We start from the raw sequence: 25,976 nt of genomic DNA, 5'->3' as shown, positions 1-25,976 counted from the left end.
GGATTAACTGCATGCAAACTGACTTGCAATAATGAGCTGTTAGTTAGTCTGAGAAACCTGTTAAAATGAACAAGGCCAAACCAGGATCTTGTTCATTTTTACAGTCTGATCAGACTCCCTCTGGTCAGTATGATTATTTTTTATGCTGCTTACAGCAAATAAAACAAATATGCCCATTGTCTTTGTTTTTCCCCTGTTCCATCTTATATTTACTAGCAAATACATAGTTCACACTCACATCAAACATAAAATTATTTTTCCATTGTTGTTGAAATCTAACAGACCAGGGGATGTTTTTCTACTTTATGTAGATTAGAAGCAATTTTCACATTTTATTTTTAAATGTCTGCCATTTTTAACTGCATTAATAGATTACAGTACATAGTCTTATGTTATATGATTTCGTCACATTAAATTGAATCAAGGGAATATTTAAGATTAAGCTAACTCTAATAACCAACTCCTGTGTGGACTGTAGGCATAAAAAAAAATCATCATATTTATACGTTTTTCCTTTGATAATTTTATTGGGAGCACTGGGCTTTAACACACAAATGAGCTTAGCTCAGCAGACTGACGAGGCAGATTACAGATGCTGAAGAAAACAGAAAAAAGGCATCTGTGATTTATAGCTGTGGTCTCAACAAGGCCAGGCACGGAGTGAAGTTGTTTACTACATGCCACCCTCTCCAGATCTAATTCTCTGTCACTCATATAGAGTTCATGCAGGTTCGGGTGTGTTGGGGATGCTCGCTCTGCAAAAGAATTTGCATTTTAACCAGTAATTTAATTTGCATTGAATTCGAAAATCTTAAGGGAGGAATGCCTTTGATAAAGTGGAAGTGGTCTCTCACTCTCACACTCAGCAGCATCCCGCACACCAAGCCACGTAGTTATGACAGGCTCCATTTTTCATAATTCTGCCGTTTGATTACAACTGCATGATGATTGATGACGCCCACTCGTTGACTTTAACGCATCATGCTGGGTCTTGAGGTGGTATGGCAGGTTGTCATGGGGAAGTGGGAAAAATCTGAGTAAGTCGCTCTAGTATGGTGGTGAATAACAACAAGTTATTTAATTATTTATGTGTTTATATCAGATTTTTTTTAAGTTGTATAAAACATTTTTTTTATTACTACTCGCACTTTGAAAATAAAATGGTTATGGATTTTTGACCAGAATACATATAAAAATGTATATATAAGCACCCATTGAGGTGTCTTCCAGGCATATATTGGCTCAAGAGTTTGCAGTTTGTCTTGTAATTGGAAGGTTGCTGGTTCGAGCCGGGGCTTGGGCAGTCTCGGTCGTTGTGTTCTTGGGCAAGACACTTCAGCCGTTGCCTACTGGTGGTGGTCACAGGGCCCGGTGGCGCCAGTGTCTGGCAGCCTCGCCTCTGTCAGTGTGCCCCAGGGTGGCTGTGGCTACAATGTAGCTGCCATCACCAGTGTGTGAATGTGTGTGTGAATGGGTGGATGACTGAATGTAGTGTAAAGTGCTTTGGGGTCCTTAAGGACTAAGTAAAGCGCTATACAAATACAGGCCATTTACCATATATTTTCCTGTACAAAGTACATAGATAACTCCTGACTAGTTTTAAGTAGCCTATTGCAGAGACTGCTTTGATGGCCTGTTAGTTCATTAAACAGCACATCTTTTGTGTCAGATAATTGCACAAGAAATGCTTCAAAAAGACTCAAATGCAAGCACAAGGTCCAGATCAGTCACTTGTGAAACAGCTACCTGTTATAGCCACCGTCCACCTGCAACCTTTGCACCTTAATACAAAACCACATCAACATACTCTTCACATGGATGATCTGATATCCTCGTGTTGGTGTTGTTCCCAGACCATCATGAAAATGTTGTCCCAGGTTCAACATTGCAAGTGACCAATCACATTGTTGTGACGTTATTCTTTTGCGCGCCAAGCCATTCATGCATTTATGAAATTCCAATGTTGCAAGGACAATATCAGTTCTGCTTACTGTTTATTAAAGGGTTACGGTTAGGGTCAGGGTTAGGGTCAGGGTCCGTTGATCGGCGGACAGAGGCGGTTTCACGCAGCTTTAGTACAGTTTTTTGTTTTACGGCGGTTTTTCCCGAAGTTGCAAAAGTATGACGTCACAACATTCTGATTGGTCACTTGCAATGTTGATCCTGGAACAACATTTAGTATGATGATCTGGGAACAACACCAACACGAGGATATCAGATCAACCCCCTTCAAATACAAGTCCAGAGAACTGAGTCATGGAAACAGCCTCAAGTGGTGACTTGCAGAACTGCAGTTTTATTCATATTTTCCTATTTATACATATACCCTTTATTTAGATTTCAATTTGGAAATAAGAGGAACTTCACACGCTTATACTGTATTATACTATAACTTATTTTTGCAAGCTGTTCCTTAACTACATTCATTTCATCTCTGGATTTTGTCCATCAAAGCCCTGTTATCAAAAGTCACAGACTGTTCCTTTTTGGTAGCACTTTTTTCTTGCTGATCTGAACCTCTTTTTTAGGGGGAGAGTACAGACTGGTGCACGTCTGGGCGAAAATATATGCCTGGAAGCTTGCTTTTAAATAATTTTCATTTTATCCCACAGGAAAGAAAGTGTTTGACAGGCACACAGAAGGAAGAAAAGCAGAGGCAGGTATAAATTATCTTATATTTGGGGAGACAAAAGGTAAACTCTCATTTTAAGAAAAAAATATGTGTAGTCACAACAGGCTTCTATTAAATTTATGGGTGCCCATATTTTCAGTATTGGTGCTGCTTTGCTTCAAATCTGACAAATAAAGCCAGGCTTGCTGTCTCAGTTAATATTTTAAAAAAAGTCATCGCTGAATTTCATTTTAGAAATTGCCATTGTGGACCTCTCTGTTTTTTTATTAGTTAGAATAGTAATTGAGGCATAAAATAAATCAAGATGTCTGATTGTAAATGGGAAAAAGTAATAATAGTGTAAGTAAATTCAGTGGTGTCTAAGGGTGTAATCATGAGTCAGAGGTTTTGGTGTGTGACAAAATAAAAATTACAGCTGAGTGTTAGACTTTTTTGGAGAAGCCCTTTTATTAGCTGTCTTGGTAACTGTTTTATGTTTGTGTGTCAGTTTTGGATTTGGAAGTCGGGTAAAAATACTGGCAATTGTCAGTGCTGCTCTTCAGCCTCCTAGCAGCACCTGTGGTAAAACTTCACAATCCCATGTCACCTTACTCTTAAGTTATTGCATTAACAAGATTTTCAGAAAAGTTGACCTCCAACCTTCGACCTTTAGGTTACTAATTTGAATTTGTCTAATAGTTTTACTAGATACACCTACAGTATCATTTTGAAGTTCCAATGTCACCTTCTTCTCATATCATATTCACAAACTTAGATGTCCACGCTACCAACCTGTCCACCAAGTGGCATGACGACAGTACCCCAGCAGTTGTTTTCAGCAGGGGGGTAAAAACCGGGCTGTGTCGCTCCCTGTGGTGCCTTTACCAAAATTAAACTTAAGTAAAGGAGCTAAGTCCAAAATTCAAGGTTTAGACCTGAAAATTAAAATGCCACATTTCCATTAATAATAAGTGGTTGCGCTCATCATATGGGAATGTTACATTTTTGCTTTTCTGCATTGTTTCTCCTCAGTGAAATGTTTTGTACTGTGTTGAAGATTTCCATAACAATTGTGTTATGTTGTGATGTTAAACAAAAGTTTTTTCCCCATATGAAGATATACAAAAAAAAAAAATCTTTTCTATTTTCAAGATGATGCATAGGTTTTATGTTTACCAAATCCAAGTAATCCAAACATCTAGGCTCTCATGAGGTTCGAGTCTGGTAATGATCTTCGTAACTATTCCTTTATCACACAGTCTGACTTGCTCTGAGGGAAGTCTCTCCAGGGTGTACCCTGCCTCCACCCTGTGACAGGTAAGCACCTCCCCCACCAGCAACCCTCATTTGGAAACATGGAAGAAAATGAATGATAGACCTAACTTGGTCAGGAATCCCTTTCTGGTCATAATATCCAACAACCATTACCCAGTTAACTGTTATCTTTTAACAGGAGAAAGAACAAAACTTTACAATGAACTTTACTTTGGTGCGGCAGATGTGACACTTACATTATTCAAACCAGAATAGAAGTCTGAGACCTGTCTAGGGATTTTTTTTAGTACTCATTTTACCTTAATAAACATTTTTCTTTTCACTTGCACTTTGTCTAGGTTTAGTCACTAAAAGTGTTTCAGTAGATCTAATAAAAAAAGTGTTTTGAATACACTTTCACAAAAATGAATGCATTTTTAGCAGAAGACTTGTGCATCCTTGGCTACCACTGTTGTACGTCCCATGACCGTGCGGTTTATTTCAGAAGCTGAGATACTCCTATTGACGGCATTCAACCATCCTGCATAATAAGAAATTACCCTAAAGACATACCCATGTGGGATCCCACAGCTCCTGACCAAGCATCATTATGTGAGCATTCACACTGACGACGGAGAAAGATGGCAAAAAATGTTACTGCTCCTGCGTTGATGTTCAACTTGCTCTGTTGTACTTTTTCAGCTGCTCTCAGCTCGTGATTTCTTAGTTCTAACCACTTCCTTCCAGTCTTTCAGATATTCATATTTTCACTGAAATAGCAGAATTATTTCTGCAGAATGTTACAATCTGTGGCCGCTGCACCCATACTTTTTACTACTGCTTGTTTTCAGTGCTGCACACTTAATCTTCTTTTTTTGAATACTCACTACTAATGAAAGAAATACTGCTTTCAAAATGATGCAAGTTTATTACAAAGATATGGCATATGAATGCTGTTGTTGAAATCACGCAGTTCTTTGAATCTTTGGGCTGAAGGAAGGACAATACTCGGTGTATAAATGCTCAATCAACAATCATTTATTTCCATACAATTCAACAGTTAGAGCATTACAACGTCCGGACGGGAGAGATGCTACCAGAGGGTCAGGCACATGTCTCAAAATGGTGACGGGTTGCTCAGCTTTTTATAGTCTCTAGTGGCCCCCAGCTAGTCGTAAAAGCCAAAACATCACATTTTTTCTCTGTTACAGCGCCTAAGTTATGACCTCGGCAGTTGTTTCTCTGCTTTCTGTAAGGTGGGGGTGTGGAATGTGGTCTGTCTATCTCCCCTGTCTTTAGACACAGAGTCTCCTGCTTACAACCTTCTCTTCATGATTCAACACTTAAGCATGTCAAGAAAACAGTGTAACACATTCCCAGCAGATCAAGGATACAGAGTGATGCACATTTATCTAATGAACTAATATGTGAATATGTTCTGTTAACTCAAAAGTATAATGAGAACTAAACTACATACAGCTCACACACTCTATATTAAAGGGTATAATGTGATCTACAGCAGTATTCTAATTCAACTACTTTGATTACATATATAAGGTAACATATAATAACAGAATAATATCACAATACCCTCTTTTGATCTCTCATTAAAGAGATCACTAATAACAAGCACTTCAGCGTTGCAAGGTCCAGGTTTTCTTGATCCTGAGGCCCTCTGTCCCCCTTTAACGGGTGGACCATATGGGGGATGACCTCTGTGTTCACGCAGTTCAGATGCAAGCAAAGTTAGATTTACAACCATAACAGCAGTTACAGATGACTCTCCCATCACTCCCCATTTTCCCACAGCTTTATTTTGGTGCTCCAGTTTTCCACTCCCATTTTAATGCCCCCTTATACCTTTCAAATGTACTTAGACTAGAACCTCTGTCTAAGGAGCTTTTAACCTTTATTTTTATTGCTGCAGCTACCAGTGTCTTCCAGTTTGGGTGATTCTCAGCTTCTTTCTTCGACCTCCGGGGTTAGACCACCCTTTAGTCATTGCACAGTTCTGGGGATTATTCTGCCCCGATTTCAAACAAAGATCTGTGTGTTTTGGGTTCACCGGCGTGTCCCCCTTTTTGCCAAGCGCCTCTCGAACCTCGTTGGTCTGGTGTTCCTGGTTTTCGCCAACCCCTTCATGGTTATTGCTGTGTCTGTGGGATCCATCTTCTCCAGGAGCCCAAACGTCATGACACTTGACCCCAGTTGCTGTCTCGGCTGTCCCTACATCTGTCTCTGCTGTGAAGGGTCCTCACATCTCCGTGTCCCCGTCTGATGTCTGTTCCTTTCTCTGCAAGAGACAGAAAACCAAAACACCTCTCTCCCTAGCCTTGATAATCTAATATTGTTATCCATTGTTGTTCTAATGATTCAAATTTGGTTTAAAATATTATGTTCAGGACCTATTCTAATCATAATCTATGTGTGTGTAAAAGAAATCAAAAATTAGTGAACCCTTTCTAAGTCTAACACATTATAAGCTTAAGTTTTACCATAGCTAATTTATTAAACACAAAAATAAACTCATAGAAATTTTCATATCACCATTGTTTGATGTTCAAACTCAACTCCCCCTTTTTGACACACTCCCATGTGTCAATTCATTGGAGCTAGACAATTAAAAGAGAAGGTTGGTGACATCATATCTCAGAAAGTATCAGAAATTCTTCTCTCGAGTACCGTTGCTCCAGCCTTGTCATCCCTGAGGATCTTCGATCCCGAAAATGTCCCTTCTCCTCATGTAATAAAGTCTGTCATCCTTCCATGCCCTGGTAACTGGTCCATCCAGAGCTGTAACATTTTGAAATGTACATACAACAAGCCAAACCACACCTTGGTCACACCAACCCTTTTCTGCCCTGAAGATGTCCAACACCATCTTAGTCTGGACCAGGGTTGTAATAGTTTTGCAATTTTCATCAGTTTTAATCAGTTTTTTACCAATTGTTTGCTAGTTTAGTTTAGTTTTTATTTTCTGAAAATCCTTAGTTTCAATTTAGTTTTGTTTGTGTTTTGCAAGAATTAAGTGTAACAAAATCCCAGTTCCATCATATCAGTCATGCTCTTCTGGTTATCCTTGGGTGTTGAGACTAATAACTATTAACTCTTGCCGCACCGTGTGGTCCTAATTTTGGTTGAAGTGAATTGATAACCTTTTGAAGGCGATTGTTTCACACCTTTATTTAGATGTCCCAGTCCTGTTATCTCGGGATACATCACGCTGCCTTATCTGGGGTTAGCTGTTTTCTGGGGATGCGGGTTGAGTGAGTGAGCTCTTCAAGGAGGGGGAGTGTGCTCCCCCTGATGAGGTCTTCTAGGTAAGCTAGGTTAACCTTCTTGTGTGGGCTTTTCAAGTGCACTTTAAGGTTAGTGGGACTTTTAGTTTTATAAATGTCCCTCATGACCCCCTGATGACCCAGTATTTCATTTTTGCACACTGTAGTACACATTTTAGTTTTTGCTTGTAGCTCGCATACTCTACTTGCCACTCCTCTAATTCCTGATGTTTCTTAGAGAGGGCAACAGTACCTTTAAAATTATATCACATGTGTGGGGGTGTGGCCTTGCCAATTGTTTTGCCCACCTTTTCAAAATGGCTGGCGTGCCCACAAGCACATTTCATGGAAAAAGAAAGGTAATCTTGATATTTACATTTAAAATGTTTTGTTAAACTCAGATTTTTATTTTATTCTTTTTGCAAGTACCCCTCCTCGGTGGCGAGAAACTGTTGGTGTGGTCAAGTGGGTGCTCTAGAAACAAACGCTCAGGACAGAACAGTTATCAGTCATGTACTTCCTACAAATTTTGCATATGTTTTATTTCATATTGATCCTCTGAGTGTAATGGTACATTTTAATTTGAATTTATCCAAACTAAACACAATATTTTCTTTATTTACTTTGCTCTTGTTCTTTTTCAGTACCACATCCTATCAAATGTCCCTGTCGATTATATTCTACATTTAATAACTTACTATTTCAAGTGAGAACCTAAATCACGTGGACCAATGTTTATTATTGCATATCTCTATTCTGAATATGGCCAGTCATTCATAGGTATTGTTCAATTTTGGCGATTTTCCTCTATAAAATTTAATTGACTTTTTACAGTGGCCTGCTGTGGTTAATAGTAACATATTCCAGTCATGAGTGGTATCAAAAGTCTTCTCCACTGTAGCATTTGGCATTCCCAATAATATAACATGATACCTTAATCAAAACACAGTTAATATAGCACAGTTTTCTTAATGCAAACATCAGTAACTCAAAATCAGCAACCACAGTGTTAAGTCTGCAGTTCATACTTATGTGAAGCTAGAGTCTCCTCCTCCAGTCTCTCTTATCCTCCTGCTCCTGAAAAAACAAAACAAAACAAAGCGAAGCATCCACCCTTCTCTTGTCGGCTGGGTGAATTGTTTATGAATTGTTTATTGGCATTTACTAATCCTAAAGTTGGTGCAGTCATTGTCTCAGTATCAAGTCAGTCAAAACTTTTAGTCGTCAGTCCATCACAGTGCATTCACATGCATACCTCCATACACATTCATACCAGATGTTGCTGATAATGGAGTCTCCCGCGCAACCTATTCGAGCCTCCATCACCAGCAAGATGACGTCATCATTTTAAAGGAAAACAATTCCTTGTTGTTTTTTGGGCCGGATTGACTCGGTGCAATCCTTTTAGATCAGTGTTCCCTATAAGTGAATTTCTCCCAAGCCAATTACAATCATGGAGAAGCACACTTTGCAACTGTTTACAGTAATAATATTTTATAGCGCTTTAAATTTCAATCTTTCAGGCCTTGTTTAAAGAGCTGATTGTTAAATCATGAACTCACAAAATATCAACATATCACCACCGGTGGATCACACCTCTCAGATGTTTTTTCTCCAGTGCACAGTAACAAAAACGAAAACAGACATAACCAACAAAATACTACTAAAATAACACAAACTAGGGCCCGTTGCAGACATGTCCAAGCATAAAACTATCCCTCTCTCGCTTACGAGAAAGAACACAAGCCAAAGCTCACTGATAAAATCAAGCTAGCGCTAAACAAAACCAAACAATCAACCAGAAATTCACAGGAACATTTTGCTTCCTGCCGGGACAATATTGTGTGGGAATGAGAACCTCAGGTGCCGTAACACCTTTTGTTCCTCCTTGAATTAAAACTCAATCACAGAAAATGCCGTACTCCAACCTAAACTTACACTATTAATTCATCATTTTCACTCTGTGCCACTGTTCCTCATCAGGGCTGTGTGAAGCACAGCAAAGAATTCAGTCAAGGCCTTGAGCCATAAACAGACATCACGCACAGACATTGTTTTCATAACCAAACTTTTTTAGACCTTATTCCTAAAATCTACATAAATGCCCTCTGGGTGACATATAACACATTCTAAGTATTTAATGGTAATCAATGGCTCCTCATAAAAATTATGCATTGGGATGTTTGTGTGCAGCATTTTGCATATCAGCATAAGCAAAGCATTCTTCATTGCATCAGCGTGTATGTGTGTGTGCGTGTGGATCACTCTTCATTGCACAAGCGTGTGCATGTGTATGTGTGTGCATCACTTCTCAGTGAATCAACATTCCCGTGTGTGTGTGTGTGTGTGTGTGTGTGTGTGTGTGTGTGTGTGTGTCATTTCTCACTCACTCAACGAGTGCACGTGTTCATGTGTGTATTTCACTTCATTCTGAATCTGTGTGTTTGGAGACGTGTGTGTGTGTGTGTGTGTGTGTGTGTGTGTGTGTGTGTGTGTGTGTGTGTGTGTGTGTGTGTGTGTGTGTTCATCACTTTCCTGTTCTGGTGTTCTGGGTAAACCACGGCCTGAAGCATGCCCTGGGGTCCTGCCCCCCCCTCCTTTTCAGTTTGTTTGCGACCATTGCTGCTGCTGCTGCTCAAAATTCAGTCCGTCCTGGTTCTGACCCCAATTGGGGCAGTCCTTTCTCCAGTGTCGATGTTCACCGCAGGTGAAACCTGCATCTTCTTCTGTGTTTTTGTCCATTCTGAGGTGCCTTCTGTCCTCAGTTACTCCTCTTGTCTCGGTCACGCCCTTTTTCGCCACCCGATCATCCGTGTTGGTCCATCACTGTCCTGCACAGTGTGAATGCAAAGTTATCAAGGTCAGCATTCTTTTGCTCGGCCTTACTTTTCATTCGGGCTTGGCGGGCGTCTCGTCACAGCTCTGTCAGCAGTCTGGGAATTTTTCCCCCGTGTAGTGAAACGGGCCTTAGGTTTAGTGCTCTCCGTCTCGGCTGCATGAGATCACATTCCTGCAGGTCTGTTGACATTCTCAGGTCGTTGTTGTGGGTCCAGCTGTTGCAGCATTTGGTCAGTGTCACGTATGGGGGAGAGCAGGAGTCCAGTCAGCCTCGGCTTTCAGGGCCGGCAAAGCAGCCTGTAATTAAATATGTATAGAAAAAACAAAAACAAAACAAAACAAAAACAAACAAAAAACAAAAACAAACGAACAGGAAAATGATGTTGTGTTGGCTGTGTTATTCAGAGGGGAGACAATGGGGCCAGGCCCTGTGTCAGCCTTCTCTCCCCCTTTTTTTGTTTTTTGTCTCCCGATATAATCAACTCCTAACCCACCAAGTTGACAGGACAACACCGGTATATGTTAAAATTCTTAAGATCATGTTTAAAAGCCCAAAAAGGAACTTTCTTTCATTCAGTAATCACTTTTATTAATCAATCAACAGAAAACATGTCACACCCCCACCTTACAGAAAGCAGAGAAACAACTGCCGAGGTCATAACTTAGGCGCTGTAACAGAGAAAAAATGTGATGTTTTGGCTTTTACGACTAGCTGGGGGCCACTAGAGACTATAAAAAGCTGAGCAACCCGTCACCATTTTGAGACATGTGCCTGACCCTCTGGTAGCATCTCTCCCGTCCGGACGTTGTAATGCTCTAACTGTTGAATTGTATGGAAATAAATGATTGTTGATTGAGCATTTATACACCGAGTATTGTCCTTCCTTCAGCCCAAAGATTCAAAGAACTGCGTGATTTCAACAACTTGGTGCCGTGACCCGGATCTTTGGTGTGCTGAGGAGGTGCAGATTTGACCTTTGGTGAGATCGTGAGGCGAGGTGAACAGAGGACCGGTCCAAAAATAAAAAGGTAAGCACAGCCTGTTGTATTATAAATACCAAATGTGCATATTGGGCTTTCCAAATTAATCTGTTCGCTGAGTCACATGTATTTTCACAGTAAATTTGTCGGTGTCTGGTTTTTGGCGCAAGATACTAACAACATAAGTTGAGGCTGAATTCCAGTGTGTTAAATAAACTGCTTCTACCGAGAAACTAATAAGACACTACGTTGAGCTAGTTGCAGCCACTTTACCTTCCACATTTAATTTTGTCTAATACTGGCTTCTGTAGCAATAATACGTTAGAATTTCTTCTGAAGACGCGGCCATTAGTTCAGTACATTGAAGTCGAGGTTTGAAGTTTGTTTATGGTGTCGGTTACGTCCTGGCTCTTGCCGGCCATGAAATAGAAGTTGATTTAAGGAAAAGCAGATGCTGGCTTCACGGTGCGGTTGAACGCTGGCAACGCGAGAGCGAAACACGTCCGTAGGTTTGGTTTATGATATGGCCGTGTTCCGGTGGTGCGGCCGTGAAGTGCAGTAGTGGTTGGTGCTAATTTTAGTACATTGAACAGAGGTTTGACGGTGGTTTGTGGCGTCAGTCGAGTTTTTTTTTAAGGGCTGCGGTCATAAAACAAAGTAAAATTTTACTTGCCAAGAAGTACATAGAGCAAAACCTGGTTTATGATGTCGGGTATAACTTCGGGGATGCAAGCATCACTTTTATGATGCGACTTTGCCCCGTTGTGGCGGTCATAAGCGCAGAGAAAGGGGTATTTTGGTCTATGGTGCAGTGTGCTTTAAGAAAATCTAATAGTTGAGCTCAGAGGTTTCTGTGTAAAATTCCCGCTGAGGAAAAGTGTTGTGGGTGAGTGTGAAAGCGCGCTCTGGGTGAGAGAGTGTGTGTGAAGCTGCGAGGCGCGCTCTGGGTGCTGTCTTGTGGGTAAAGCGCGCACTGAGTGAGAGTGTGAGTGAGGCGCGCTCTGAGTGTGTTTTCTGTGTGGAGTGTGAAGCGTGAACACAGTGACAGTGACGGTTGATGTGTTTGATTAGGAGGACATTAGAGCAAATACACATTTTAGGATCAAAGGTTGATGCCTAGTGTACCTGTGGAACATTTGCCCTAGGAGTGGCGACCCTCCTGTCCGTGGACGCGTGGCCAGGACCGGCGGCGTCCGGGTGCCGAGGTGGTGACTTGGGGAGGTGAGGGCCCCCGCATAGCTACGGATATAACACTGGAACGGCCGTGTAATCACGGGTTCATATTTATTTCCGGACTAGAACAAGACACATTTTGCGAACAAACGTTGAGTCTAGATTAGTAAAGAAATAAAAAGGTTGAATTCCTCGTTTCAGTGGTTGAAATTGTTGTGTGCCTGTCCCCTGACGAGTGTGAAATTAAAATAAAGAGGGAATTTGGAGCCACATAGAGATAGACGGGCATAATTGGGTGTATTACTCTGTGGTGTAATAAAAATAAAAAGGAGAGATAGTAAGAGGTGTGCAGTGGAGAATTATGGAGGAGTACAGAGAGGAATGTGTTGGGAGACTGGCGTACAGTTTACGCTGTCAAGGTAGGCGTGTTGCCTGCTTATCTGTTTAACAGTGATGAAAATGAAATTAAATAAATATCTTAGTGTGTTAATACAGGAAGCTGCGGACCTGGACCAACTGCCCCCACAAGCACAGCGGCCGAAACAAAATTATAGGTAATGGGAACCACACCCAGCACGAATCAGCAGCTGTGAAAAAGACAGCAGCGAGGAGAGAATTAGAGGAGAAATTAAGAGAAGTTTTAACACATAAAATTGGGGCCAACGGACTTGTGGAGGTTGGGAAGGCGTCCGGAGCATCACAACAAAAAGGTGAAACAAAAACACACAAGCAGAGAAATCTGAGAGAAAGGCTCCTTTTAAGGTAACGCCTAGTTTGAGAAAAGATAAAATTAACCTGCTTTTATACAAATGCACATACACGCAATGAAGAAACAGCTTACACTCATGAACACGTGAAGATTTTCCAGCAAGGTTAAAGAAAAATTAACATACTTAAATGATGAAGTCTATACATTACTGACAAAGAAACCCTCTGGGTTGCAGGACAACAATTTAACTAAAAAAAAAAAAAAAAAAAAAAAAAGGAACACTGGTCTAACCAACCAGGCAAGACACAACAAATTTAGTGGTTAAAAGATTCAAAATGGTGACGGGTTGCTCAGCTTTTTATAGTCTCTAGTGGCCCCCAGCTAGTCGTAAAAGCCAAAACATCACATTTTTTCTCTGTTACAGCGCCTAAGTTATGACCTCGGCAGTTGTTTCTCTGCTTTCTGTAAGGTGGGGGTGTGGAATGTGGTCTGTCTATCTCCCCTGTCTTTAGACACAGAGTCTCCTGCTTACAACCTTCTCTTCATGATTCAACACTTAAGCATGTCAAGAAAACAGTGTAACACATTCCCAGCAGATCAAGGATACAGAGTGATGCACATTTATCTAACCCTCCTGCCATCCTTTAAAAAACTCACACCCATCACCCTAGGGACCATTCTCAGCCACGCCATAAAAAGACCATATATCCATATTTTATTCCACTTTAAATTAGCCAACCTTGTAAAACTACTTCTCCCTGAAATATTCATGTAAAGTTTTAATTATATTTTCGTTGTTTTAACCCTTCAAATCCCAGTGTTATTACATGAGCGCCCTGTGTTATAAGCCCCAAAAACCAAAAAACGAAACTAAATATTTCCACAAAAAACCAGTTGAAGTAATATGTGATTGTCATTATAAGTAGGCCTTTAGATGGACCAAAGATTGGCACCAACATACATTTTGACCTGCCATTATTTTTTTTGCATTTTTTTTGCAATTTAAAAATTAAAACTTCAAGGCCCTGAGTCTTCATTGACATCCAAGAAAAGAAGAAAAAATAAAATCATATGATGATAATTTGGGGTTGAAAAATAGCGTTTATAATGGAAGTCAATGGGCAGAAAATGGTCCCCAGGGTGATGGGTGTGGGGATTTCTGCTGCTCAGCCATTTTAGGCTGATTTAAGGAATTCACACTGGAATATTAACATTGACAGGTAAAAACTATCCTGTGGCAAGTTTGGTTATATTCCACTGAACACAGTGGAAATGGCAGCCATTTAACACATAGCAGTGGCACAAAAAGGTCCCAAGAAGGCAGGAGGGCTAATGAACTAATATGTGAATATGTTCTGTTAACTCAAAAGTATAATGAGAACTAAACTACATACAGCTCACACACTCTATATTAAAGGGTATAATGTGATCTACAGCAGTATTCTAATTCAACTACTTTGATTACATATATAAGGTAACATATAATAACAGAATAATATCACACTGTATAGCTGGTTATAAAGAATTGCATTCTCATAGCACTTCAACCTTTCCTCTACAGAAAGGTAGAGACCATGACCATGCAGAGAAATATCAGCCTCAACAGTGTTCAGTCTCCCTGTCTGTGCTTATCAACTTACCCTTTTCCCATTTCCACCTTATCAAAAATAATTATCTCTATTCTTGGTGCCTCTCGCACTCTGATTTTTTATTTTTTTTAAATCCAACTATAACCTGTTATCGCATGTTGACTTGCACACAGGATTTATGTCATTTGTCACCTTCCTAACATGCAACCTGCTATAGTTTATTTCTCAACCTCTCCACACCTTCGTGATCCCCGTCTCCTTTTTTGTGCTCTCCTGGGTACTTGAAAGATACTGCGGGAGGTTTGCTGCAGTTTAAGGCTAAGAAGCAGAAGGGAGTCATCTTGTGGCCTCCACATGACCTGCTTCTGCTGGATAAAAAGCCACCGACTGGCCTTTTGATCTAATGTAACAGGCAGAGAGTAAAAATGATGGTTTTACTGTCACCCTGTGTGCAATTTATTTTTCTTGTTTGCTCAGACCTTTGACATATGCATAGAAATGGCAAATCAGCTGCAGGACAAATAATTATAATACAAGATCAAAGAGGAAACATCTCAAATTGAAACACCTATAAAAACCTGTGATGATGTGTTAGAGATTTGGTTTTCGCCTTGATAAATACACTGAAGGACGCCGGGCCCTTATGACACTGTGGCTGTGTCCCAATTAAGAGACCACATGCTTGAAGTACGCATTTTGAGTGCGATTACGTCACCGCCACGTGACGACGGCTGTCCCAATTCGAAGTGTACTCCAAATTTCCCCAAATATCACGTGTGGTCCGGTGCACGCTTCGTGGTCCCATATATCCCACAATTCATAGCGCGGCGGTGGGTGTGGATAATTTTGCTGCAAAATACGGCAGAAGGGAGCGGCCGAAGAGCGAACTGTCAACAGTAAATACTGAATAGGATGTCACTTATTTATGTGCGAATGTTTAATGATGAAGAACATTAAAACATTACTGTTAGCCACATGTCGGCAAAGTTATGTGACATTACAGGGAGTGCAGAATTATTAGGCAAATGCGTATTTTGTCCACATCATCCTCTTCATGCATGTTGTCTTACTCCAAGCTGTATAGGCTCGAAAGCCTACTACCAATTAAGCATATTAGGTGATGTGCATCTCTGTAATGAGACGGGGTGTGGTCTAATGACATCAACACCCTATATCAGGTGTGCATAATTATTAGGCAACGTCCTTTCCTTTGGCAAAATGGGTCAAAAAAGGACTTGACAGGCTCAGAAAAGTCAAAAATAGTGAGATATCTTGCAGAGGGATGCAGCAGTCTCAAAATTGCAAAGCTTCTGAAGCGTGATCATCGAACAATCAAGCATTTCATTCAAAATAGTCAACAGGGTCGCAAGAAGCGTGTGGAAAAACCAAGGTGTAAAATAACTGCCCATGAACTGAGAAAAGTCAAGCGTGCAGCTGCCAAGATGCCACTTGCCACCAGTTTGGCCATATTTCAGAGCTGCAACATCACTGGAGTGCCCAAAAGCACAAGGTGTGCAATACTCAGAGACATGGCCAAGGTAAGAAAGGCTGAAAGACGACCACCACTGAACAAGACACACGAGCTGAAACGTCAAGACTGGGCCAAGAAATATCTCAAGACTGGTTTTTCTAAGGTTTTATGGACTGATGAAATGAGAGTGAGTCTTGATGGGCCAGATGGATGGGCCCGTGGCTGGATTGGTAAAGGGCAGAGAGCTCCAGTCCGACTCAGACGCCAGCAAGGTGGAGGTGGAGTACTGGTTTGGGCTGGTATCATCAAAGATGAGCTTGTGGGGCCTTTTCGGGTTGAGGATGGAGTCAAGCTCAACTCCCAGTCCTACTGCCAGTTTCTGGAAGACACCTTCTTCAAGCAGTGGTACAGGAAGAAGTCTGCATCCTTCAAGAAAAACATGATTTCCATGCAGGACAATGCTCCATCACACGCGTCCAAGTACTCCACAGCGTGGCTGGCAAGAAAGGGTATAAAAGAAGAAAAACTAATGACATGGCCACCTTGTTCACCTGATCTGAACCCCATTGAGAACCTGTGGTCCATCATCAAATGTGAGATTTACAAGGAGGGAAAACAGTACACCTCTCTGAACAGTGTCTGGGAGGCTGTGGTTGCTGCTGCACGCAATGTTGATGGTGAACAGATCAAAACACTGACAGAATCCATGGATGGCAGGCTTTTGAGTGTCCTTGCAAAGAAAGGTGCCTATATTGGTCGCTGATTTGTTTTTGTTTTGTTTTTGAATGTCAGAAATGTATATTTGTAAATGTGGAGATGTTATATTGGTTTCACTGGTAAAAATAAATAATTGAAATGGGTATATATTTGTTTTTTGTTAAGTTGCCTAATAATTATGCACAGTAATAGTCACCTGCACACACAGATATCCCCTTAAAATAGCTAAAACTAAAAACAAACTAAAAACTACTTCCAAAAACATTCAGCTTTGATATTAATGAGTTTTTTGGGTTCATTGAGAACATGGTTGTTGTTCAATAATACAATTATTCCTCAAAAATACAACTTGCCTGATAATTCTGCACTCCCTGTAGTAATGTGTGTACTTTCAGCGTTAACTTGGTTTTAGAGCCTCTACTTCAAAATATATATATATAGTTGATCTTAATCTTACAGAGAATGTGATGATTTTATGGATAATTAAAGTCAGTCATATATCCACAAACACAACAAGCTGAAAGTCAGTGATGCTGCTCGGTTTGCAGTCCTGAATATCACACAAGCAGGATTCACTACACTGTTAATGTTAGCTATGTTATATTGCTGCCTCTGTTCGGTGGTGTCGAGCCAAACGGACTTTAAAGTGTGTTTGAACGAGCTGACGGTTCACTCGTTAAGCTGTAAGAAAGATGCTTTAATCACAGGAGTCGCACATGTGTCCACTGAACCATCTGGGAACTCTTCTTGTGTAGCACTCGTAATAACACAAACACTAAATCCTCCGTCTCTTGTGCTGTTTTGTAGCAGTGTGTACACCTGAGACTGTCACCTGTCTGTCCTGCACTCTCTCTCTGTTTCTTACTCTCTGATTGTGGAATAAAAGTATGAACATGTATTTAGAAGTTACACTTGTGTTTGAATCCTGCAGCTTATCACACATTTGATTTCAAGTTACATATAAGCTATAAAAACACCCAGCACGCCCCTGCGGGCGGTTTATCCTTCAAGCTCGGGTCCTCTACCAGAGGCCTGGGAGCTTGAGGGTCCTGCGCAGTATCTTAGCTGTTCCCAGGACTGCGCTCTTCTGGACAGAGATCTCCGATGTTATTCCCGGGATCTGCTGGAGCCACTCGCCTAGCTTGGGAGTCACCGCACCTAGTGCTCCGATTACCACGGGGACCACCGTTACCTTCACCCTCCACATCCTCTCGAGCTCTTCTCTGAGCCCTTGGTATTTCTCCAGCTTCTCGTGTTCCTTCTTCCTGATATTGCTGTCATTCGGAACCGCTACATCGATCACTACGGCCGTCTTCTTCTGTTTGTCTACCACCACTATGTCCGGTTGGTTAGCCACCACCATTTTGTCCGTCTGTATCTGGAAGTCCCACAGAATCTTAGCTCGGTCATTCTCCACCACCCTTGGGGGCATCTCCCATTTTGACCTCGGGACTTCCAGGTTATACTCGGCACAGATGTTCCTGTACACTATGCCGGCCACTTGGTTATGGCGTTCCATGTATGCCTTGCCTGCTAGCATCTTGCACCCTGCTGTTATGTGCTGGATTGTCTCTGGGGCATCTTTACACAGCCTGCACCTGGGGTCTTGCCTGGTGTGATAGACCCCAGCCTCTATGGATCTTGTGCTCAGAGCTTGTTCCTGTGCTGCCATGATTAGTGCCTCTGTGCTGTCTTTCAGTCCAGCTTTGTCCAGCCACTGGTAGGATTTCTGGATATCAGCCACCTCCTCTATCTGCCGGTGGTACATACCGTGCAGGGGCCTGTCCTTCCATGATGGTTCCTCGTCTCCCTCCTCTTTCTTGGGTTTCTGCTGCCTGAGGTATTCACTGAGCACTCGGTCAGTTGGGGCCATCTTCCCAATGTATTCTTGGATGTTCGTTGTCTCATCCTGGACTGTGGTGCTGACACTCACCAGTCCCCGGCCCCCTTCCTTCCGCTTAGCATACAGCCTTAGGGTGCTGGACTTGGGGTGAAACCCTCCATGCATGGTAAGGAGCTTTCTTGTCTTTATGTCAGTGGCTTCTATCTCCTCCTTTGGCCAGCCTATTACCCCAGCAGGGTACCTGATCACGGGTAGGGCGTACGTGTTGATGGCCCGGATCTTGTTCTTACCATTCAGCTGACTCCTCAGGACTTGCCTGACCCTCTGCAGGTACTTGGTGGTTGCAGCTTTTCTAGCGGCCTCTTCATGGTTCCCATTCGCCTGCGGGATCCCCAAGTACTTGTAACTGTCCTCTATGTCTGCAATGTTGCCTTCTGGTAGTTCAATCCCCTCAGTTCTGACTACCTTCCCTCTCTTTGTTACCATCCGGCTACACTTCTCCAGTCCGAACGACATTCCAATGTCATTGCTGTATAGCCTGGTAGTGTGGATCAGTGAATCGATGTCTCGTTCACTCTTGGCATACAGCTTGATGTCATCCATGTACAGGAGGTGGCTGACAACTGCTCCGTTCCGTAGTCGGTATCCGTAGCCAGTCTTGTTAATGATCTCACTGAGGGGGTTCAGGCCTATGCAGAACAGCAGTGGGGACAGAGCATCTCCTTGGTAGATCCCGCACTTGATGGTGACTTGTGCTATGGGCTTGGAGTTGGCCTCTAGTGTTGTACGCCACATCCCCATTGAGTTCCTGATGAAGGCTCTTAGGGTCCCATTGATCTTGTACAATTCTAGGCATTCCAGTATCCAGCTGTGGGGCATTGAGTCATAGGCCTTCTTGTAATCAATCCAGGCAGTGCACAGGTTGGTCAGTCTGGTCTTGCAGTCTCGGCTGATTGTTCTGTCTACCAGTAGCTGGTGTTTTGCACCTCTGGTATTCTTGCCAATTCCTTTCTGTGTCCCGCTCATGTATTGACCCATGTGCCTGTTCATCTTAGCCGATATGATGCCTGACAGGAGCTTCCATGTAGTACTGAGGCAGGTTATTGGTCGGTAGTTGGAGGGGACCGGTCCCTTCTTGGGGTCCTTGGGGATCAGGACCGTCCGGCCTTCAGTTAGCCATTCCGGGTGTCTCTCGTTAACTAGCAGCTGGTTCATTTGTGCTGCCAGACGCTCGTGGAGTGCAGTCAGCTTCTTCAGCCAGTAGGCGTGAACCATGTCGGGCCCTGGTGCTGTCCAACTCTTCATACTGGAGACCCTTTCTTGGATATCTGCCACTGTGATGGTTACTGGACCCTGTTCAGGGAGGTCGCTGTGGTCTGCCCTCAGATCCACTAGCCACTGAGCATTGCCGTTATGGGTTGCGTCCTTCTCCCATATGCTCTTCCAGTATTGCTCCGTCTCCAGCCTTGGTGGTGCTGTTCTCTTATTGTTCCCTTGCCACTGAGAGTACACCTTTGCTGGTTCTGTGGAGAACAGCTGGTTTATTCTCCTGCCTTCTATCTCTCTGGTGTACCTCCTCAAGCGGCTGGCCAAGGCTGTGAGTCTTTGCTTGGCAGTTTCCAAGGCCTCAGGTATGGACAGCTTGCTGTATTTCTTAGGCACCTTATTTGTCGCACCTTTCTGCAACTCTGTTAGTTGGCTAACCTCCCTCCGTGCTACTTTGATCTTGCCCTCTAGCCTCCTTCTCCATGGAGGGTACTGCCCCTTGTGGCTGTTCAACTTGTAGCCAAGCATCTCACTGATCACTGCTGCCGTATTGTAGATCAGCTTGTTAGTGTCGGTAATCGTGGTTGTAGGTATTGCCCGTAGTGCTGCATTAACATCATCTAGCAGACCTTCTGAGGGTACTTCACGTAATCTTGGTAACCGGCTACGGGGGATCCAGGTTTCAAGCTTGGCCATGATCCTATTTTTCAGGTCAGTTCCTCTCAACGATCCTTCTCCTATCGCACTTGGGGCTATGTACCCTTCCGTATATATATATATATAAAACACCCAGCACGCCCCTGCGGGCGGTTTATCCTTCAAGCTCGGGTCCTCTACCAGAGGCCTGGGAGCTTGAGGGTCCTGCGCAGTATCTTAGCTGTTCCCAGGACTGCGCTCTTCTGGACAGAGATCTCCGATGTTGTTCCCGGGATCTGCTGGAGCCACTCGCCTAGCTTGGGAGTCACCGCACCTAGTGCTCCGATTACCACGGGGACCACTGTTACCTTCACCCTCCACATCCTCTCGAGCTCTTCTCTGAGCCCTTGGTATTTCTCCAGCTTCTCGTGTTCCTTCTTCCTGATATTGCTGTCATTGGGAACCGCTACATCGATCACTACGGCCGTCTTCTTCTGTTTGTCTACCACCACTATGTCCGGTTGGTTAGCCACCACCATTTTGTCCGTCTGTATCTGGAAGTCCCACAGGATCTTAGCTCGGTCATTCTCCACCACCCTTGGGGGCATCTCCCATTTTGACCTCGGGACTTCTAGGTTATACTCGGCACAGATGTTCCTGTACACTATGCCGGCCACTTGGTTATGGCGTTCCATGTATGCCTTGCCTGCTAGCATCTTGCACCCTGCTGTTATGTGCTGGATTGTCTCTGGGGCATCTTTACACAGCCTGCACCTGGGGTCTTGCCTGGTGTGATAGACCCCAGCCTCTATGGATCTTGTACTCAGAGCTTGTTCTTGTGCTGCCATGATTAGTGCCTCTGTGCTGTCTTTCAGTCCAGCTTTGTCCAGCCACTGGTAGGATTTCTGGATATCAGCCACCTCCTCTATCTGCCGGTGGTACATACCGTGCAGGGGCCTGTCCTTCCATATATATATATATATATATATATATACATATGTGTGTGTATATATATATATAGATATGTATATATATATATGTATGTATGTATATATATGTATGTATGTATATATATGTATGTATGTATATGTATATATATATGTATATATATATACAATGTGTATATATATATGTGTATATATATATATGTGTATATATATATGTGTATATATATATGTATATATATATGTATATATATATATATCATAATCTGATCTGACAATACATATAATATTGTCCATATTATATTTACATTACCACAACTAGATGATTTTAGTCTCATGACCAACATTAGCTAATTGTTATTAGAGAGTGATATTATACCCCTTTCGTCAAAAAAAGTGACAGGTTACTTCCGGAGCTCATTAATTATTCATGAGCTCCGGAAGTCCGGAAGTAATTAAATTATTCAGGAGCTCCGGAAGTCCGGAAGTAGGAAGTAATTAAGTAATAAAAATATGATATTCATAAAAATATGATATTCATAAAAATATAATTGATTATTTAGAAAGTTTCTTATATATCAAAATAGCATTCTTTTATTTCTTTAAGCAATTAAATTTTTATTTTTATTTTTTTATGCTCAAAAAACGCCATCTGGTGGCGGGTCAGTGTGTGTGCGCGCGCCCGCGCGCGCCCGAGGCTGTGTGTCTGGGCGCGCGGGGGCGCGCCCGTGTCTCCGGACCGTGCTCTCTCGGGCTCCGTGCTCATGTGTTTAAAAATGTATTAAACCATATTAAAATTGTTTAGTTAAACTTGTGCTTTTGTAACGTTCAGTATGGCCACAAACACATGCTGCATGCCTTGGGGGAAAACTTTATTTCGATTTATATGCATTTGTAGATTTAGAATAAAACTCATACTCAGAAAAAACTCACGATCCCCTAACCCTCCTTAGATACATAAGCAGGGAAAACTCCTTAAAAAACCCTCCGCGATTTCTCCAAAACCCTACAATAACTTGTTAGGGTACCCCCTCTATTCCCAAAACCTTATATTTGATAACCAGTGTTGGGACTAACGCGTTATTAAGTAACGCGTTACAGTAACTACGTTATTATTGTGGTAACGAGCACGGTAACTAGTTATTATGCCAAAATCAGGAACGCGTTACTCGTTACTGGGATTTAGATAGGGTCGTTACTCGTTACTTCGTGTGGTGGCATCGCGGAGTTTCCACAGATTCAGTAACATTAGCAAGTGGTGGAAGCCAGCAGGTGGATGAAGGAAAGGGGACGAAGAAGGAAAAGAGACCCGAGGCGGCCGCCGGTCCAAGTGTGAACTGAACTTCAGGTAAGAAGTTATGACCTGCAGTCTCTCTGGGTCAGATATAAACCAAGTTTAGGTGGAGTTTATTTTCCTCATTCTGACTTTTTCCGTACTGCGTGCTAGCTAGCATGACGGAGTTTCTACACAGCTGGGTGGTGCTATGAAGTTAATGATGTTGAACCTTATTTTGTTCATAAGTTATTAGAGTTGCCAACCTTCCCGTCTGGTATTCAGAGAAAATATTACGCGTTTCTTATTGAGGTGAAAAGGAACAGTTTGTCCCGTAATTCAGCTACAATGAAAAAGACACAAAGCTGGAGTTATTCTGTGTCTTTGCTGCACAGCTGCCTCTTCTTCTTTCATCCTCTCCCCCTCCCTCTCCCGTTTCTACTTCAATCATGAAAACTGATCAATGATCAGCTGATCGGCTCTCTTGTTTGTTTATCGCTCACTTTGCGCCGAAAGAGGAAACCAGCGGATGTCGCGCTAAACAACAGCAGCACTTTTAAGCTTGATCATCTGTTGTTAGAATTTATTTAATATTAATTTCTAGTATCAGCTGATGTTTGCTGGAGCCACAGCTGCAAAAAAAAAAAGCTGCTGGTCATGATGTCGGTTTGGTTATCTGGTGAGAGGGAAACATGAAGATGAAACCAGGAGATGTCCTTACTGGATCATCAGAGCTGAACAGGTGATGGAGAAACAGGTTTACCTTTTAGGTGACATGAATGAGTTGAAGGGAAGTTATGAACTGTTTCTGAGAGACAAATAACCCCAGGATCCTTTTTTAGGTAGCTGACAGCTGGTAACTGTGCAGGTGCGGATCTAGCAAAGTGTGGCCAGGGGGGCATGTAGGGCATTAACAGGGAATGGGGGGCACAAGGAAATACTTTTCTTTCTTATTCTCATTTAAAATGTCTCGCTTTTAAAAAATAATTATCTGAATCTTACAACAAACGATTGATAGATTGATGCATATATACCATCAAAACAGTGTACATCACTGTCACAACAGTGTTTGTTTTCATTCAAAGGCTTTATGATTTTTCCTATAATGGTGGGCCAGTTTCTAGTCAAAATGCCCGGGCCAATTTTCTTTCCCAGTCCAGCCCTGTATGCAGCTCATCTGCAGTCTGGTGTTACCTACATCTTCCTATTCAGAAGGCAGAATTTCTGAGTTCTGAGTACAATCGAAAGCACCACGACTGCAGTTTTTGTGTTGGATGTAAAAGGCGCACATGACGCTGTGACGTAGGCTAGAATCATGGCAGCAGTCAATGACAGTCCAGGCGTGGAAATATGCACGTTATCATATCCTTTCTATTGGTAGGTGGCACAGTGCACTTGTGGCAAGTAAGCAAGCTAGAAGACTGGCAAAGTTATGGAAGAAACACATTAACAAGAGAATTCTGAGTAAAACCAAAGTTACTTTCCCTAGTAACTAGTTACTTTGAAAGTAACGAGTAACTTGAAGTAACTGAGTTACTTTTGAGAGAAGTAACTAGTAATGTAACTAAGTTACTATTTTAAAGTAACTTACCCAACACTGTTGATAACAGGGAAAATCCTGAAAAAATCCTTAGTCTTTTTTCTCAAATTCAGCGCCCCGCGGCTCCCTTCATGCTCAGCCAAACAAAGCCAAAACTCCTTTTAAAAATTTCTCCGCGATTTCTCCAAAACCCCTAGAATAACTTGTTAGCTACCCCTCTATTCCCAAAAACCTTATATTCGATAACAGGGAAAATCCTTATTCTTTTTTCCTTCAAAAACTTCCCTCTTACTAGCAAACTCTAAAATTCAACCCACACTCTAAGTTCTACCTCGCTCTTAATCTCCGATCCACAACTTCTTGCAGAGCACAATTTTTTCCTGCTTGTTCGCTCCCCGCTCTGCTCCCTAATGCGCTGCTTACCTCGTTTGAAAATTCCCCCCTTAGACCAACTCCGCCTCACTGCGCCCCGCTGCCAATCACATAACCCTTGCACCACTCCCTTCGCACCCCGGTTAGCCAATCCGCTCCAGGTCTGATTTTACGATCTCCCGCTGATGTTAAGACTATCTTCGAACCCCCAGAAGACATCTGACTTCAGACGTATCAACAACTGGCTCCGCTCAGACTGCTTGCGAGCTCAACAGCCATGAAACCAGGGATCAACAACTACCTTCGCGTGCCCTATGTGCATATCACTCGGTAAGTGTTAATCTTCCTCTCTAACTACATTTTCGCATTTTCCTTTTTACCATTCTGTCAATCCTTTCATTTAAAAAAATAAATAAATATCACAATGGTTTGTAACAGGTACAATACACCATCCATCCATCCATTCGCCTCCACTTATCCTTTTCTCAGGCTCGCGCGGTGCGCTGGAGCCTATCCCACGTACAATACACTTTAAAATATATATAAGCTCCACTTTTAACTCCCGTAAAAGTTTATACATTACATGTCTACATCACCTATCATGGCCTCATCGGGTATCTCATATCATCTTGTTATTGTTATGTTATGCTCCTTTGATATTTTGCTAGTTTGCGTGTTTTAAAACTCTTTTTGTTTTTCTTTATATTTTTAGACCAAGATGTGTTAACCTGATCCCTGCGAAACACCAGCTCTGCGTGGATTTTGACCGCGAGTGACCGGATGTTGTTTCCGGCCTGAGGTTGCCTGAAATGCCGTGAGGCTCGTTTGAAAGATTGCGCCCGAGACCAACTCCGCCTCCAAGGCATGCCTACCTTTAGCTGCCACCAGTGAGATATCAGAGCCGGGCTCCACATATCCAATCAGGAGCACGAGCAAGACAGCTTTTGCAGACTCTCCAGAAATATACAAGTCCTTACCAACTGCTCTGCAACCCAGTGTTTCTGGTCCCCTCACTAACATCGCTTTTTGAGATATTTTTTATGAACCACCAAAAAAGCAATTTTACCCCACAGACTGGGTCTGAGGGCAGCAGCGGGGACAAATGATTGTAATGAAGCGACGGACATTTCATGGCTGGTCTTGCATAATCGTGAGTTATTATGTCATATGGTGATAAGTACATAGTTTTGCAAGAGGCATACAAGCACTGTGGAAAAAGTAATCATAAAACTGTTTTTGTGAACACCCTACGTTATGCTTTAAAAAATGTGATACATGTAATGTGATCATCAAAGAACATGATTTTTTTTTTAAAAAAACTTTTATTCTTATGCTTTTAAAGTATGTCAGATTATCTTAAAACACTTATTTGTATGTTATAATGTTTTTCTTACACCATGTGTAATTTTTATAGACACCTTATTCATTGTATCAATGTGTAATTATGTATCTTTGATAAATAAATAAAATATTTAATCTTG

At 42.2% G+C, this 25,976-nt stretch overlaps 1 long non-coding RNA gene across 1 annotated transcript; it reads left to right on the top strand.

Annotated features, from left to right (window-relative positions):
- The first annotated feature begins 21,883 nt into the window (after positions 1-21,883).
- Positions 21,884-25,976, top strand: LOC308385310. The gene is made up of 2 exons (XR_013969499.1): positions 21,884-24,825; positions 25,208-25,976. It is a non-coding gene; the product is annotated as an uncharacterized lncRNA (long non-coding RNA).

Source organism: Rhamphochromis sp. 'chilingali' (assembly GCF_963969265.1).
Source record: "Rhamphochromis sp. 'chilingali' genome assembly, chromosome: 18".
Classification (NCBI taxonomy): Eukaryota; Metazoa; Chordata; class Actinopteri; order Cichliformes; family Cichlidae; genus Rhamphochromis; species Rhamphochromis sp. 'chilingali'.
Note: the sequence above shows the minus strand (reverse complement) of the source record. Positions and strands in the feature narration are given on the sequence as shown.